This window comes from Haliotis rubra, unplaced genomic scaffold (genome assembly GCF_003918875.1).
Source record: "Haliotis rubra isolate DU_JTF1 unplaced genomic scaffold, ASM391887v1 Scf64, whole genome shotgun sequence".
NCBI lineage: Eukaryota > Metazoa > Mollusca > Gastropoda > Lepetellida > Haliotidae > Haliotis > Haliotis rubra.
In genome coordinates, this window is record NW_025767346.1 from 1792384 (window position 1) to 1810743 (window position 18360).

The 18360-nt window shown below is 41.4% G+C and overlaps 1 long non-coding RNA gene across 1 annotated transcript in view; it reads right to left on the minus strand.

The window, feature by feature from the left end:
• Nucleotides 1-11760: 11760 nt before the first annotated feature.
• Nucleotides 11761-18360, minus strand: part of LOC124256781 — a 94026-nt gene continuing 87426 nt past the window's right edge. Inside the window, exon 6 of the long non-coding RNA XR_006893096.1 lies at nucleotides 11761-11788. This is a non-coding gene — a long non-coding RNA (uncharacterized LOC124256781). The remainder of the gene's footprint in view (nucleotides 11789-18360) is intronic.

The window sequence follows — 18360 nt, forward strand, 5'->3', positions numbered from 1 at the left end:
GCTCAGCCAGCTCTATATATAATTGCCTCATTCCCCTCACTAACTCCCGAGCAGTACACCTATATCCGCAAACTCAAAACTAGGTCGGCTGATGCAGTCAGCCAATCAGAACGCACACACCCGATGTCTCTTTCCGGCCTGTCCTCAGAAACCTCGAAGCCAGCCATGCGTGGTGAGGCGGCGAGCTCTATTGATTAATAACTGTCTGTGAACTCTTGCTCAATTGTCGCTGCATTTGACAATGGTAGCTTTCACGTGAATTTAGACATGTACACAGGTAGAAATAATGCCGGTCCAACACCTGGCAACAGGGAGCGTGTCTCGAGAAAACTTGCTTACCTGGGATGAATATACAAGGCTAATCAAACCTATTGATTTTGCCGGCTTCACTGAGACTAGTCTCTAACACTGGGTCTGCTTTAACGTATCGATTTCGCAAACTGTCGACAATCACTTATACATGATGTATGTTAAAATGTTGATGGAATATCATCATATATATATATGCCAAAGCCAATCTGCGTCATCTACAGTGTCTGTCATATCGTAAATAGTGACGGACAAAACTAACTGTTCTTGGCTCAATCTACCAAGGGTATTATACACCAGTTATATTTTTCTCTTGTCAATTAATTGTTGATGTATGCTATTAAGAAGTTTGACTGTAGTGAAAAAAACAACATGCTGCATTCATGCAATAACATTTTGAGCTATTTTGCTGAATTATACACTTATATAGAAAATGTCAGCACGCAATTTTGTACAATGTACCAATAGTTTGTTTTACTTAGACTGATACAATGTTTGTAGTCAACCCATGAAAGGTCAAGGTCAGACTCCAGACATTGGTTGAGGTGAGTGAGTATGGTTTACGCCGCTTTTAGCAATATTCCAGCAATATTACGGCGGGTGACACCAGAAATGGGCTTCACATATTGTACCCATGTGGGGAATCGAACCCGGATCATCGGCATGACGAGCCAATGCTTTAACAATCAGGCTACCCCACCGCACCCCAGCTAGCCTGACCACCAGCTCCTTAGTTGAATCTTACAAGCATTCCCCTATCCATCAAACAGATATGAAATAAAATTTCTATCCGAAGAAACCAAAATCTTAGACTAACAGCTAGTCTCTGAAATGAACATATTTTACAGAAAATAAAAGTTTTTAAATTAATATTGTAAATACAATAAAAAGGAGCCCAGGGACTTTCATTTTCAGATGTGGAAATCTAGACTTGCCACATTTTCTAGACTTGCGTAGGCTTTCTTGGATATATTTGCTTCAGGGTCTGTACGACAGACTACCAAAATCTGTTCGTGGAGAGATAGCAAAATACAAATGTGGAAAAAAAATACAGAAAATGACTCACTCTTGACAAAAGTGTTAGTGCTAATCTGCATGTCATGACAGCAAAAGAATCCCCCTTTTGGAGGCCAGGGGGATCTACCTATATCTAGCCCTATCTATTTGTTACACAGCTACACACTCCCAGTGATTAACAAGGAATGGTTGGTTATCTGAGCAGCACCTAATTGTTGAGAATGTTTAATCACATCGCAGTCTGGAGTAAAATATTCATAGTGCAACACCGGCTGTTTTTGTCCCACGAGGACCCAGCCTAGCGTTTACGAGTCTCGAGACAGCGTGTGTGAGTCCCGGTTTAAGTGTACAAGGCAGCACAGTCTGGGGCACCCACAGCTGTTGCACACAGAAGCCGATATGATCGAAATGAGCCGCGCCCTAAACAAACACTGACCAATCAATAGCCAGCTGATCAACAATGGCCGCCGGTCACTACATCCTGTATGGTATAAAATGACCAAGAGCCATTATATTAACTTCCTTGAAAGTGCTACCACTAATTGAGGGGTCAGTTTGGAACTTAAGAGTCTCAAAATGAGGATGGTATGGTGTTTGAAAAAATTAATTTTGCTTCAGGGTACCGGTAGGAAGATATCTTTTGCTCGATATCTTAAAAAAATATGTTATAAAAAGATAACAATTACTGTCACGAGAAGGAAAAATATACGATGCTTGATTGGCATTTTAGAAGATGATATTTGATGAACATAGAGATTTTTTCTGGGTTACATCTTCTTTTTATTCTGTACTCGAGAATAAAAAGAAGATGTAACCCAGAAAAATTCTCTATGGTCACGAAAAATATACCGTTTGATTTTTTTATGGTCCTGAAAATAATTCACTGAAGCATTGTGGGAATGTTTACAGGGACGTCACCATGACAACTTATCAGTCATTATGCAAATAGCAAACTTGATCTCAAGAACTGTCTGTCATTGAAGACAAAGCTCTTTCCTGAAGGGCAAGAGCCACTTGTTGGTACCAATAATGACATTACAGCTATTTAAAGGTCAATGCCACTGGTCTTTAGAGCCTTTGTCTTTGACAACAGTGTTCAGCTTTACCGCGTCTTTGAATAGTATTTTAGTTCAAACAATCGCAAGAGGAAAATGATGAAGGCTGGCTATAGAACAAACAAAAATGGTATTATGGCTGTGTATGGGCTCAAAATTGCATTGCAAAATATTGAGATACAAGTATTTCGATATATCGGCAGCAAAAATGTTTAGCAGTGATTGACACCCACTATGCTATTGATTCAGTTTTCTAAGACTCAAGCAAATGTCATGATGTCCAAGTCATGAGAAAAATCAAATCCGCATTTCGGACATTAATTCCCAAGGGAAACATCATTTGTGTCGACATTTCCGTGAAGAGTTCAATATGAATTACACAAATATTTACGAAACATGTTTTTAATATAATACCGGAAAACTATATGCAACACGTATCCTTAACAAATGTACAAATGTTGATCCAGTACGCATAAATGGTGAGAAAGGACACCGAAACCCCAAATACACCGTCTGAACAGATGCACAAATACCGAAAGCGTACCTGTGTATCAAGAGTAGTTATCTGTGTCCATCATTTCACTCATCAGACATGACCTCATGACCACTGATTCATTCAAGTAATTATCTGACACAACAGTAGACTACAGCATTTCAATACTTTATAGAACCCTAATCCTACAAGCAAGGAAGGAAAAATCAGATTTCAAATGTAAAACCGGAACTATTTTATTTATTATTTATTTATTTGTCACCATCAACTGATCTTGTTGTGTTGACATCCTTAACTGCATCAGATGAATGTGAGTGAGTGAGTGAGTGAGTGAGTGAGTGAGTGAGTGAGTGAGTGAGTGAGTGAGTGAGTGATATTTTACTGCGCTTTTAGCAATATTCCAACAATATCACGGCGGGGAACACCAGAAATGGGCTTCACACATTGTACCCATGTGCACTCAGTACAGCAGATATATATTACAAGTCACTGAAACAGAATTTGAATCAGAATCATTTTGGAAAAATGTCCAGTCACAGGTGGAAAAAAGCCAAAAGACTAGACCCAATGGAGTAAAAATATATTGAATGTCCACAAGAAACGATAAATCCCCAGTGTCAATGATAACAGTGACTAAATACTCATGGGGAAAATTCCTGGACGGAACCCTGGACGAGTTCGTTATTGGACAAAATAACCACGACAAAAAGCTGCCCCACCTTCTTTAAACGAGGTTAATTACTCACAATGGACCCGATGAAGAAAAGGAAGATATTTAATTTGAGAGAGTACTTTTTTTCATCTGAAGAGCTGATGAAGTTTGAAACTGATAATTATAGATTTGAAAGCACAAGTAAAAGGAAAGGAATTACAAGGTGATACGGCTGTCAATGGCTACCATTTCTTCAGATGTCCATCTGTCCTTAAAAAAGTCAGATCTAATTAACAGCCAAAAAATAATCAATTTTCCACACTCCTTTCTTGTTGTGACGATCACAGGAGTGTGTGAAACCTAGTCAGTCATATTGAAAAACAACCCACTTGGGTCAGGTGGCAGGGATTTGAGAATTATGTGAATGTAAAAAAACCTAGATTTTTTACCTGAAAAAATTAACAGAACTTAAGCTACAATCCGATATTCGATATGAATTTTTAAAATTATTTTTTAATATTTGATTTACAGTTATGAAGGTTATTCAGAGATTACAAGGGAATCAATATGTTAATAGGAAACATGAGTGAGTGAGTGAGTGAGTGAGTGAGTGAGTGAGTGAGTGAGTGAGTGAGTGGGTGGGTGGGTGGGGGTGGGTGGGTAAGTGACTAAATAAATAAATATGGTTTTACATTGATTTATATTCCACCAATATCATGGCTGGAGACACCAGGAATGGGTTCCACATGTTGTACCCATGTGGAGAGTCAAACCCAGGCATTCATCATGACAAGCAAACACCAGAAGGCTACCCCACTGTCCTAACTGAGTCTGTCAAGTCAGTAGATCAACTTTCATTTCAAAGTGTCCTGAAAACAACTCTCACTTAACAATCAGCTAAAATATTTCATCATACAGAAAAGGAAAGGCCTCAGAAGGTTGCTCTGGCTAACACACCTCAGGTTTCATTCAGTTGGTGGAGTGTATGAGTGAGTGAGTTTGGTTTTACACCGCTTTTAGCAACATTCCAGCAATATCACGGCGGGGGACACCAGACATGGGCTTCACACATTGTACCTCTCTGGGGAATCGAACCCGGGTCTTCGGCGTGACGAGTCAACGCTTTAACCATTAGGCTACCCCACCGCCCTCTCAGTTGGTGGAATGTTGCCGAGTGTATCACGGTGTTAAATAAACAAGCCTCAGTTGACATTCTCAGCTCCTTAGGGAGTATACAACACAACGGTTATGTTCTCATCTCCATATCAACGCACAGAGATTATTAGATATTTATTCATTCACTGTACATTCCAACATTGGAGTGACACAACTTCAAATGGTTCATCATAAATGAATATTTATGGTCACTAATATGAATAAGCACAATTCAGATCAATCAAATCTGCATAAATCCTGTTTTATGAAACTAGAACATCAATATCGTCACACACAAAAAACGGATATGTTTTTGATTTGCATAGGTCACACCTACGAACAATATAACTGAGATTTACATCAACACTACCAGGTGACTGAATAAGGATTTGTTTTTACGTTTTCCCTCACTGTTAAAAATAATTACCTTCCACAGGTACAATTCAAACTACTCTCATTAATGACATCTATTTTCTCCTTATATTTTACCAATAACTGTTTTTTTTTCTACAGGATATTTTTTCATGTATCAAAGTTATTGACTTTGATAAATAACTGTAATTCTAAGTGTAAAGGCTTTCACTGGTGTCTATTTACTTATCATTCTCCTATAACAAAATACATAATATTGACTACCAAGAGCCATCAGAAATATTATACCAAAAGAAATCTGAAGATCTTGGAAAGCCGTACATGATACCTTTGTCAATCTGGAGCACACGAATTGGAGAAATGTGGAAATATGAAGGAAATTCTTTTTTCAAGAGAGGAAAATGACTCCTGTTACCAAATAACACTGGGGATGAAGATGGAGATGATTTAGCTAAGCCTCCCGATGTCAAGAGTGCGAATTTGATCCCGCTGGTAACCTGAGCGGGTGGCGGTTTAATAAACTTCTCAAACTTCCTGCCACTGTAATGAAAAGATGCGGAAATATCAAACTAGTTTAACGGCTTTCTGCTCAATTAACAATTTTGAAAGCTGGAGGTAGTCGGCATTGTGTTCTACGGTGGACTACTGACCCTGAAGAGTCCGCCTCTCCTATCAGACATAACACTACGAATGGCCGATACGAATACTTTGTCCCTCCCCCAGGCCAAACACCAATTCAACTTCCACGCCGGTTGCCGTTAGCAACACAACAACACAGACTGTTTGTAGCCTTTCTGACAGATAAAATATTGGGCTGTCTGCACTTTGAGGTCACGGCCGAGTCCACTCCCAGTGAGGGGGTGGAGGTCGTTTGAGGACAACCGTCTGGGATAGCCTGTCTGCTGATATAGTCAGCTTCCATACTGATTAAAGTCCTGCCAATAAATTTGAAGTTTGGACCGGAAAAAAAGGTTCAGACTGGGTAATATCATGAATAAGTTGGTGATCATGGTTGAGTGAACCCTAGTCCTCTATTCTGAAGTGACAGATGGTTAGGTCCGCTGGGGCGGAACAGCCACGGGCTAAGTTTGTCTGAGTTTTGTGTGTGACCCAGACAAGGTGGAATCTGGTAAAAGCGGACCAGATGGCCCAACAGCCAAAGTCAGCGAGAACTTCACAATAAAGATCCTATTCAAATCAATGAGTAATACTACACATGAAAAGTACATACCTCGAGTCAGATGTCTGTTCGTCTAGACTGGCCGACACACTGACTGACTGACTGACCGAAGGGGATATGATTAAATCCTATTATAATCATTATCCAAACAGATTGTTCCCACTATTCCTTCCCATATGGGCTGTCCGGGCTCCGCCAAACAACACCACTGTCTCATTCCGAGTTTCGTAAGGAGAATTTTCAAATTCCTAACAGTGTGGAGAAGTTTGGCCAGTGAGTTCCGTGCTTCTGGCATGTTAGTTTTTCTCCTCCCCTGTGCCAATAATAGACCCTTCCAGTTTGCAGAGTAGGGCAGACTCTATATTTAGCCTAGGGGGATACAGGCTAGACGAGCCAGCGAGACAGGCCAAGCCCAGTCAGGAGATCCCACTCTACTGACTCAACAGAACTCTTTCGCATATTCACACAAATCGGCTTTCTTCTGCAACTGTCTCTGTGGCGAAGATAATCAACACAGTCCACAGCCCAGATCGGCCCACATCGCTAGACAACAAATTTGCTTAATCCCTTATCACACAATGGGAAAAGGAACTCTATTCAGTGTGATTCTCAGCAATTTGAAGTTAAGATGGAATGTCTGTCTATAAACCATTGACATTGGAGACACATTTAGACACAGTGGAACATTCATACATTGTGACACATCTAGATGTAGTGGCACACTTAGATATTGTGACACATCTAGACATGTGACCATCTAGACATTGTGACACATCTAGACATTGTGACACATCTAGACAAGGTGACACATCTAGACATGGTGACACATCTAGACATGGTGACACATCTAGACATGTGACCATCTAGACATTGTGACATCTAGACATTGTGACACATCAAGACATGGTGACACATCTAGACATGGTGACACATCTAGACATGGTGACACATCTAGACATTGTGACACATCTAGAGATGGTGACACATCTAGACATGGTGACACATCTAGACAGGGTGACACATCTAGACATGTGACCATCTAGACATTGTGACACATCTAGACATTGAGACACATCTAGACAGGGTGACACATCTAGACATGGTGACACATCTAGACATGGTGACACATCAAGACATGGTGACACATCTAGACATGGTGACACATCTAGACATTGTGACACATCTAGACATTGTGACAGATCTAGATGTAGTGGCACACCTAGATATTGTGACACATCTAGACATTGTGATACATCTAGACATGGTGACACATCTAGACGTGGTGACACATCTAGACGTGGTGACACATCTAGACGTGGTGACACATCTAGACGTGGTGACACATCTAGACGTGGTGACACATCTAGACGTGGTGACACATCTAGACAGTGACACATCTAGACAGGGTGACACATCTAGACATGGTGACACATCTAGACGTGGTGACACATCTAGACAGTGACACATCTAGACAGTGACACATCTAGACATTGTGACACATCTAGACGTGTTGACACATCTAGACATGGTGACACATCTAGACATGGTGACACATCTAGACAAAGCCTTACCCCAAGGCCTACTATCAAATCTACTGAAAATACAACCAAGTTTGCATCCCTATCTTCAGATAAGTATCCACCACACTGATTTCAAAGTACTGTAAAAAGTCTGAAACATCCTTACATCACATGCAGAGTGCCACTATAAACTATTTACGCTCAATAATTCCTCACAGACTTAATTCACACAAACTGACCAACTGATGCTTCTAATCTGTGTACAGTAAAACATTTACCATTTCGGGAAACACATAAAGGTGCTTGTGCTAATGATCCAGGAAATTGTCCTGGCAGAGCCTTGTTAGCCAATAAGCAGCTCTGATCGCCAGGAGATAAAAGTTCATATCACAGTGGGTACAGGGGCACATGTCAGGGGAGGCAACTCTCAGCGAGTCCATTGGTCTCCCCGGCCTCACGCTTGCCCTCTCTAAATCCCGTCTTTAATATCAAAGTTTTGTCGACAGTAGGGTCTGGTTAATCCAGACCCTTGTGGCAGACAAATTAATAAACTCTTCTCTACGCCTCACTGACTCTGGTTATTCCGACACTTTATGTGTCTGCATCTCAAATATGAGTATCTAATTAATTTGGCAATTACTCGGACCCTAATCCACAGCAGATTGGCTGAGTTTACACGGCATTAATCAAAGTGTCTAGACCAGGTCTTGGTTTCCCATCCTGGGGACAATTCCACAACGGTGAGCTCCGGTTCAGCTCCTAGATTCACATTCTTATACAGTTCACTGAACCTTGGTCATACTAGAATCTATCCAAATAACTCAAATTTCATGATGACAATGTTTATTCAGTGCCTCTGAACAAGCAAAAACATGACTGGACTGTCTATAAAGTGTCATGTAATACTTCCTGGATTGTCTACAATCTTGTACGGCTTGACTGGGCTTGTCTGTAGTTGTGGTATTTAGATTTCAATGTACATAAGGACATTTCTGAATGCTTAAAACATGGAACATGAGTGTAAGGCTTCTGGGTTGCAACAAGTGCCCCTGAAGTCTTGACAGCAAGGAGACACAGAAAGCAAAGATTTTGAGGGGCAACATTGCAGCTGGAGTTATCTCAAATGGGAGCTGTAAAGGCAACAAGGATTTTGGGTTGCAACAAGTGCCCCTGAAGTCATCCCAGCTTTGTGCCATACAAGGTACAAGGGGCACAAAGACCTTAAAGGGACAAGTGCCCCAACAGATGCCCCAACAAAGGACCTTTAAGGGACAAAGATCTGGACAGGCAACAGGTGCCCCAACATCTTAAAGGGTCAAGTGTCTAGGTGTGGAACAAGTGCCCCAATAGGTGGACCAACACAGAGACCTTTACCGAACAAAGATCTGGACAGGCAACAGGTGCCCAAACATCTTAAAGGGTCAAGGGTCTAGGTATGGAACAAGTGCCCCAATAGGTGGACCATCACAGAGACCTTTACAGAACAAAGATCTGGACAGGCAACAGGTGCCCAAACATCTTAAAGGGTCAAGTGTCTAGGAGTGGAACAAGTGCCCCAATAGGTGGACCAACACAGAGACCTTTACGGAACAAAGATCTGGACAGGCAACAGGTGCCCCAACATCTTAAAGGGTCAAGTGTCTAGGTGTGGAACAAGTGCCCCAATAGGTGGACCAACACAGAGACCTTTACGGAACAAAGATCTGGACAGGCAACAGGTGCCCAAACATCTTAAAGGGTCAAGTGTCTAGGTGTGGAACAAGTGCCCCAATAGGTGGTCCAACACAGAGACCTTTACGGAACAAAGATCTGGACAGGCAACAGGTGCCCCAACATCTTAAAGGGTCAAGTGTCTAGGTGTGGAACAAGTGCCCCAATAGGTGGACCAACACAGAGACCTTTACGGAACAAAGATCTGGACAGGCAACACGTGCCCCTGTAGATGCCCCAAACACCTTAAAGGGACAAGGGTTGAGACATACAACACGTGCTCCAACATGTGACCTAGTTCTGTAAAACATGCAAGAACAATCTCACATGAAGACATAAAAAGATTTCCATGCACATAACACCATATCCCTTCGGTACCAGACAAAAAAGACTCAGTTTATCAAATCATATGATTTCATGACAGCTGCTTAAAGAATTTCTCAGACCAATTCTTCCGGAAGGGGAAAAATACCAGCCTCCAAGCTAGCCTTTTCATTTTGCACACTTGCGGAATAAATACGGTAGCAGTAATATATTTTATCCACCCCTTGTGTTCTCCCACAAACAAAAGTCCAGACTTGAGAGATGAACCCGGGAGGCACATCTGCAAGTTCATTCTACACGATGCAGTTTCACATCTCGGTTTATCCTCGAGAGAATCCCACTTGTCCGATTCATTTAATTTTCCCTTTTTTCATTCAAGCTATGAGAGGTTGATTCAATGCTATGGAGAGACGGTGTTTTCCCTCTCCTCTCAGCTAATACAGTTAGGAGGTCGGTGCCGTTTCCTACAAATTCCGGGTCACTGTTGATAAACTTGTCAGCTGAAACGAGACCAGCTCTGTCTGGGGTAGATAACGTGGCCTTATTCACGTTTTAATCCAAACCGACTAATTCTGACATGAAAACTACTACTGGTTGTCTCAACTTGAAAGAAATTTATTTACAACTCCTAAATCACAGACCAGCGATTTACAACCGGAGCAAACATTTCCATAAGATTGTCTTTCTGTCCTGTTTCAATATGTAAACGAGGTCTGAAAGGGTGTAATTTTTTCCTGAATTTCAAATGCCATGTACAGGGCGGGGAAGCACGGGATTAACCTCTTTGATCATTTGGACAGAGCATCAGAGGGCTTAGATTAGAGGGTCTGTGGTTTGAATCCCAACACAGGAATAGGGATTTTATTGCTGCAATTCTGGCATTTAAGTATATTCAGATAAAATTGAAGCAAAATATGGATCAGTATTCCGCCTTCTGAGGCCTTCTGTTGAGGACGGAGAATTTCGTGGTGTTTGCCGCCATCTCACAGATCACATCCCGACCTTAACTCTGGCCATGTAGACAAGGTACGTGGCCTCGGGTCATAATATATGTGGTTTGAATTGACAAGAGTCAGAAATTAGCCAGTGTGTATACTAACCAGGTCCAATTGCACAGATCGATGCTCATGTTGTTGATCACTGGATTGTCAGGTCCAGACTCAATTATTTACAGACCGTCGCCATATAACTGAAATATTGCCGAGTGCAGTGTAAAACTAAACTCATTGACCAGATCCATTTTAACAATGACGATCTAAGTCTATTTTAAGTATGACACCAGAAAATGGCTTTACACACTGTTCCCATATTGGGAATCAAACCCACATCTTCAGCAAACAGGCGAACACCTTAACCACTAGCCTATACCACTTCTTTCTGAAAACAGCCATGTCTTAAGTACTAATACGACTTCTGGACAAGGTGAAGTTACTTGTCATACGTCATACTCGTCATACGACCCCTGTACAAGGTGAAGTTACTTGTCATACGTCATACTCGACATACGACCCCTGGACAAGGTGAAGTTACTTGTGGATACTGACCAAAACTGGACACGCTTGTTATGATAATGTCTGACTTTTTCTGCATTGTCTGGTTTCTGGGAGAAACGTCCTCAATCATTGTGTAAAACGTTCTACTGCTACCGGTCCCTAAGCAGCTAATGTCACTGTTCAACTTGGAAACAATCAATCGACATAAATCATTCTGTTTGAGAGACTATCATCGATTCTGGAGGCAAGTGAGTAACTGTATGAACTTACCAGATGCCGGGTGACGAGGATGGTATCCCCATCCACGAAGTTTTGTGTCATCTGCAGCCAGGAGGATGGATTGAAGGTAGCGGCACTTGAAGGAAGCTTGACGCGAAGATGGCATCACTTGAGAGGTGGCATAACGCGAAGGTTGTTTCTCCTGGCTTAAAAGACAGCCTGACCTTAAAGTGGCATCACTTGATAGGTAGCATCACTTGGAGGTAGCATCACTTGAAGGTTGCATCACCTAGAAGATCAATGCATTGTGAACAGATAAGCAAGAGTGTGAGTGAGTGAGTTAGGGTAAGCAGTAGTTCAGCCATATTGTGGCTAAAACAAGTTATACATTCACACATAAACTCAGAATATATAAACCTGCAACAAAAGACAGTAAAAACTAGAACATCACAGATAAAGATGTAAACCTAGCATGTAAGTTAACTATACACAATACAATATATAACAGGCTATAGATTGCCAGAGAGAGGGAGGGGAAAAGAGAGGGAAGGATGAAGAAGAAAGGATGATGGGAGGAGAGAGAGGAGGAGAGAGAGAGAGAGAGAGAGAGAGAGAGAGAGACAGACAGTGAGGGGGATAGAGAGAAGGGAGGATGAAGGGAGGAGCAGAGAAAGGAGGGATGGAAGACAGGTGAGAGGGAGGGATAGAGAGAGAAAGAAAGAGTTAGAAAGGAGGGATGAAAGACAAGTGAGAGAGGGGGATAGAGAGAGAGAAAGAGAGAGAGAGAAAGGAGGGATGGAAGACAGGTGAGAGGGAAGGATAGAGAGAGAAAGAGAATGAAAAAGGAGGGATGGAAGACAGGTGAGAGGGAAGGATAGAGAGAGGGGATACCTGTTGTAGGGAGGGGCAAAATGGCATCATGGGGATGGTGGTGAGGTGTGAGATTTCTGGGCACAGAGATGGACCACTAGTTTCCTGTAGGGAGTGGTGAATTGGGGAAAATGGTAAAAGAGAAAAGTTTGGTGAGAAAGGTGAAACGGTACAGCGTTTATTAGTAGGATGAAATATAAGACGCGGCATGGCTGGTGGGGTTTGCAGCGTGGTAGGAGACGCAACAAGATTATTCCTGCTGGGAATAGTGACACCTGACATTCCTTCGACAAAACACTCTGAGATTTAGGTGAAAAACTTTCTTTCAGCACTTCGCAGTTCTTCCACCCTCTCCACAGACAGAAAAAAACCCTCTATGAATACTCGCAAGGATATTACGCTTGTAATACTCTGGGGGGTCTGACAAATTGTCCTCCCCTGTTTCTGACGCTCAATAGCTACAATGTCTGTGAGGAAGTCCAAACGGCTGTCATCACATACCCTAATGGGAATACATCTATGTTCTGCCCACTAACGACAAAAAAGTGCTTTCGTTTCAGAGTGAGATCTTGAAATTTAGCTGATTAATCCTGGATCATGGAGAAATTGATGGCTGGCAACAAAACCGGTTCTGCAGCTAGATGACGGATCATTGTAATTAACCAACACGATACCACCGGATCTTAATGACAGACTATTTAACACCGAGGTTTATCAAAGCCATGAAGACCCTGTTTATGATTGTACGGCAAGATTTTCAGACAAATTGATTTATAAGACTTACAGAGTGTTTTTTAAAGGCTCTATTTCCACGAGACTATTTCGGTCTGTCTGTAATGTCTCATACGGGTTGGTTATTATTGTCGGGGTCGTTAAAAAAACATTTCTCCGCATATCAGAGGTGAACAGTCAGAACTAAATGGTCAAAGACAGCAAGTGGGATTGTACAACCATTGTAGCTGTCAGGGAACAGGCGTCGTATTGAACCGATGTGAAAATGTCTACACGACAACAAACGTCCCAACACTGAAACTGTCAGCTTCGAATAGCAACGGACATACACAGTAAATGTTTGTCGCAAGAAGAAGAAACCTCTTTGGCCAACAAGCTCCGCATCAAAGATTTCCCCTCCTGCAACTCTGTGGGCAAACAGCTGTAAACAATGAGATCAAATTGAGGCGGACTTATCTCAACGATGTCTAGACTAAGAGTTACGATTCAATGAAATTTTGTTGATCTGCGCTGATAGATGAAAAATCCATATCCACTTCAAAGCGAGAATACAGTCTCTTTATTTGTGTATTGATTATTCGAAACACCAAGAGAATACAACGATACGGGGGATTATCCCTGAGTGAAAATACCCATCTTTAACCAGATTTCTACTTAGTGTATGTACTGTCGTGTACTTTGTCTCCATTCTAGACTTGTTCAGAAGTAACTGGTAGTGTACTCTAGTGTACACAGTCTCCATTCTAGACTTGTCCAGAAGTAACTGGTGGTGTACTCTAGTGTACACGGTCTCCATTCTAGACTTGTCCAGAAGTAACTGGTGGTGTACTCTAGTGTACACGGTCTCCATTCTAGACTTGTCCAGAAGTAACTGGTGGTGTACTCTAGTGTACACGGGTCTCCATTCTAGACTTGTCCAGAAGTAACTGGTGGTGTACTCTAGTGTACCACGGTCTCCATTCTAGACTTGTCCAGAAGTAACTGGTGGTGTACTCTAGTGTACTTCCATTCTAGACTTGTCCAGAAGTAACTGGTGGTGTACTCTAGTGTACTTCCAGTTCTAGACTTGTCCACGTAACTGGTGGTGTACTCTAGTGTACCATTCTCCATTCTAGACTTGTCCAGAAGTAACTGGTGGTGTACTCTAGTGTACACGGTTTTCATTCTAGACTTGTCCAGAAGTAACTGGTGGTGTACTCTAGTGTACACGGTCTCCATTCTAGACTTGTCCAGAAGTAACTGGTGGTGTACTCTAGTGTACACGGTTTTCATTCTAGACTTGTCCAGAAGTAACTGGTGGTGTACTCTAGTGTACACGGTCTCCATTCTAGACTTGTCCAGAAGTAACTGGTGGTGTACTCTAGTGTACACGGTCTCCATTCTAGACTTGTCCAGAAGTAACTGGTGGTGTACTCTTGTGTACATGGTCTTCATTCTAGACTTGTTCTATACCTAGTTAAAATGTAGTGTACTCCATCTTCATTTTAGTAAAGCACAAAACATGTTATCCATACAATTCTAAGTCCCCGTCATCATCATCATCATCATCATCCTCCTTACTGGCACCATCACCACTGCTTCACACCACAATCATTACACCTCAGTGACTGACATCAGTTTAATGCCATTTTTAGCAGTTTTCCATCAATATCAAGGCGGGGGACACCAGAAATGGGCTTCACACACTGTACGCATGTGGGGAATCAAACTCGGGTCTTCGTCATGACGAGCCAATGATTTAACCACGCGGCTACCACCTCCAACCTCCACTACACCTAAACAAATTTATCCATAAACCATTTCCTAGAAATCTTTGCAAGAAAAAACACCCCTCACATTTAACCCTTGCTATATACACTGGTGATATTCTTGTCAAAACTTGAAAAAGATAAAGTGACCAGTACCGCTGCAAACTTTCGTCCTACAGGAACGACCCTCCATGTTCCCTAACGTTTCATCTCTGACGACTAAAAATACGACCCAAACCTGTCAATTTCAATCGAGATAAATCACAAGATTTACCCCTTTGTGGCAAGAGAACATGATAAACTAATAAGAAATATGATGATTAAAATCGATAAAGTTGTCTACACGATAAATCAAATTATATCTCCACACCTACATACAAGATACGATTTCTGCCCCACAGCCGTGATGGAGCCTATCAGAAATTGTGAAGCTTGTTTATTTGTTGTTTATCGTCTCACACAATATTCTACTTATAGGATTGAACCTTAAAATAAACCAGTCTGGACAACACCAGCCAGTGATTGATGCTACGATTCGTTTCTTTGTTGTTTAAAGCCGCACTCAACAATATTACATACAGCTACATGATGGCATTCTGAAAAAAATCGAGTCTGGACCAGACGATACAGTGATCAATATCATGAGCATTACAACATTATATATGACAAGGTTCCTCCTATGCTGAGACCCGTGAAGATTCGGGGTAGAATAGGTCTTCAGCAACCCATTCTTGTCATAAAAGGCGACTATGCTTGTCGTAAAAGGCGACTAACAATCCAGTGATCAGACCAGACAATCCAGTGATCAGACAGACCAGACAAGCCAGTGATCAGACAGACCAGACAAGCCAGTGATCTAGACAGACCAGACAAGCCAGTGATCAGACAGACCAGACAAGCCAGTGATCAGACAGACCAGACAATCCAGTGATCAGACAGACCAGACAATCAGATCAGACAGACCAGACAAGCCAGTGATCAGACAGACCAGACAAGCCAGTGATCAGACAGACCAGACAATCCAGTGATCAGACAGACCAGACAATCCAGTGATCAGACAGACCAGACAAGCCAGTGATCAGACAGACCAGACAAGCCAGTGATCAGACAGACCAGACAACCCGGTGATCAGACAGACCAGACAATCCAGTGATCAGACAGACCAGACAATCCAGTGACCGACATTGTGACCAACAATCCCCACAGGTATCAAGACACACCATCAACAAGTCTAACCCCTATTTCACCTTGTACGACCTGAATAAGTGACAAGGGATCAATTCCCACGGTATTCTTGACGATTCAAAAAGAAAGAAAAAAATTTGACCGATCGATGCATCATGGCACCATCTCTCTGTTGCCCATGACGTACCAAATCATCCATAATCAGCAAATGTTACAGCTGCTGCGAGCCAACGTGTTGAGGCATCTGTAGTACATGGAACTCTACTGAGCCACTTACAGCCCTGTGTGACTTGAACACATCAATGTACGCTATGTCATCCGAAAACTTATTGACAGTTGAATCAATTGACTCTCTTGTCAACAGAGGGCGCTCTGCAGGTCAGACAATGCTCTGGTCGTCTGCCCGCTGCTGAAGCTGGTTCTACAGGTCTATTATAGTGAGAGACTTCAGATCCAGCGTCGGAAGACTTGATCTGGTAAAGAACGTCCAGTTCAGTATGCTCAACTTTGACTGTAGTCTGTTTTTGAAAATTTAACACCATTAAACTGTGATTTGTACCAGTGTGTGAAATAGTTTTCCAATGTTGCTTGCCCGTCGGGCTTGCTATGCCTGAAAGTTACAGGCCCACAAAATACTTCACAAGCCCAACATTTGAATGTAGAAACTAAGCAAAAGATTACAAAAAGGTAAAATACCATCATTTATCAGGCCATAATTTTGCAAGATTTAAAAGTGTATCATGACTTAACAAGTCGGAGTGAGTAATGTCTATTTAAAATGACCCCATGAAAATTCACTAGCGACTCAGGCCAGTGACTGTGCAGATTTACTGGCCCGATTGTAATTATACTAGCGATGGGCTAGCGGGCCAGTGGCTATTCGCATACTGATTTGTAAACATGAAAACAGACGCGGAACGGAAACATTCTTCAAGGTCATCACCTGAAGGTTTCATCCTACCCAGAAACGAGAATATGTTTGAAACATTCACAACAATATCATACTGCCACCATATTTCTACTTTCAGGACTTGTCATTATGTTGTGATTGCTTCACATTATTGATGCTGATTGGCTAATTGCAAAGTCCAATGACACTAATGGAGTTGTCATCAGATCTTTACAAACAAGAAGATCAAATCGGTATATGAGATCTGATTTCCTTGAGATAGCTACCTGTTCAAAAAGTCAATTCCTTTTAACAGCTTTTCAGTTTTGATTGGGGTCAAGGTCAATCAAGGACAGTGACATAAATTTGATTGGAAAAAGCTAAGGCTGGATATAAAGATCGATAATCAGATACCGTTGAACGACTGTATCATCAATATAATCATACATAAAATATAGTGACAAAATATAGTTTTAATTTCCACATTTAATACCTAATGTTACACTTTTGAGGACAACTTCAGAATTATGTTCAGAAACGTAAATGTGTCACCTGTCATGTGGAACCTCCCGATTATACTTGAATGTTTTTCGCATTGTCACTTAAAGTTACTTCACCAAAAATCAATCGATAACAGATATTAAGCGAATGAATATCAACGTCTATGATCTACGTTAGATCAGACTACGGTAGATAAATAAACCCTGTCTTCTGATACTGCATATCCTCATTTTTCTTAAAATCTCTTTTGTTCACATCTGAAAAATCTGACGCACAAAACAGCATGATAAATGACCACAAGAATTAAACTAAATTCATCCTTGACATTTGAGATTAGTCATGTTGTAAAATCAGAGATTATTGTTTGCTTCCAAAGAATCACTGTACTCGATATCTATAGCGTTTAGTTTAAAGCCCATAAAAAAAATGTTAAACACTGTTACGTGGGCAAATATTTAGAAAGGTCAAGGATGTGACAACTAGTGCAACAATGACAGGCTAAGGTTTATGTTGTACAATTGCATTTACAAAGGATATTTGGTGACATGTCTGTGGCAAACTTCAGTTGAAAATCAAACTAAAATAATTCTAATTCTATGGATACACTTGGTTTTGTTGTTTAACGCCAGACGCAAATTCTTTATTGCAATATATGCGGAGTTTCGGTAAAGGAGCTAAAACTGTTATCAAGCAAGTGTTATCACCTACAATGAAACGTCGCAAATATAAAACAAAGAAGTTGTATATCCATAGAACCCTCCCCCTTATTCGTCACAAACTTCTAAACTTAAAGAAGTAATTTTCAGTAGAGTTTACAATCAGCTGAGGTTACAAGAACAAAAAGATGAGGCTACAAGACCGAAAGAATTTTACTTGACTCAGGCCTCAGACAAGTTGATTAAGTAACAGACGGTAATTATTGAGCATCATTATCGA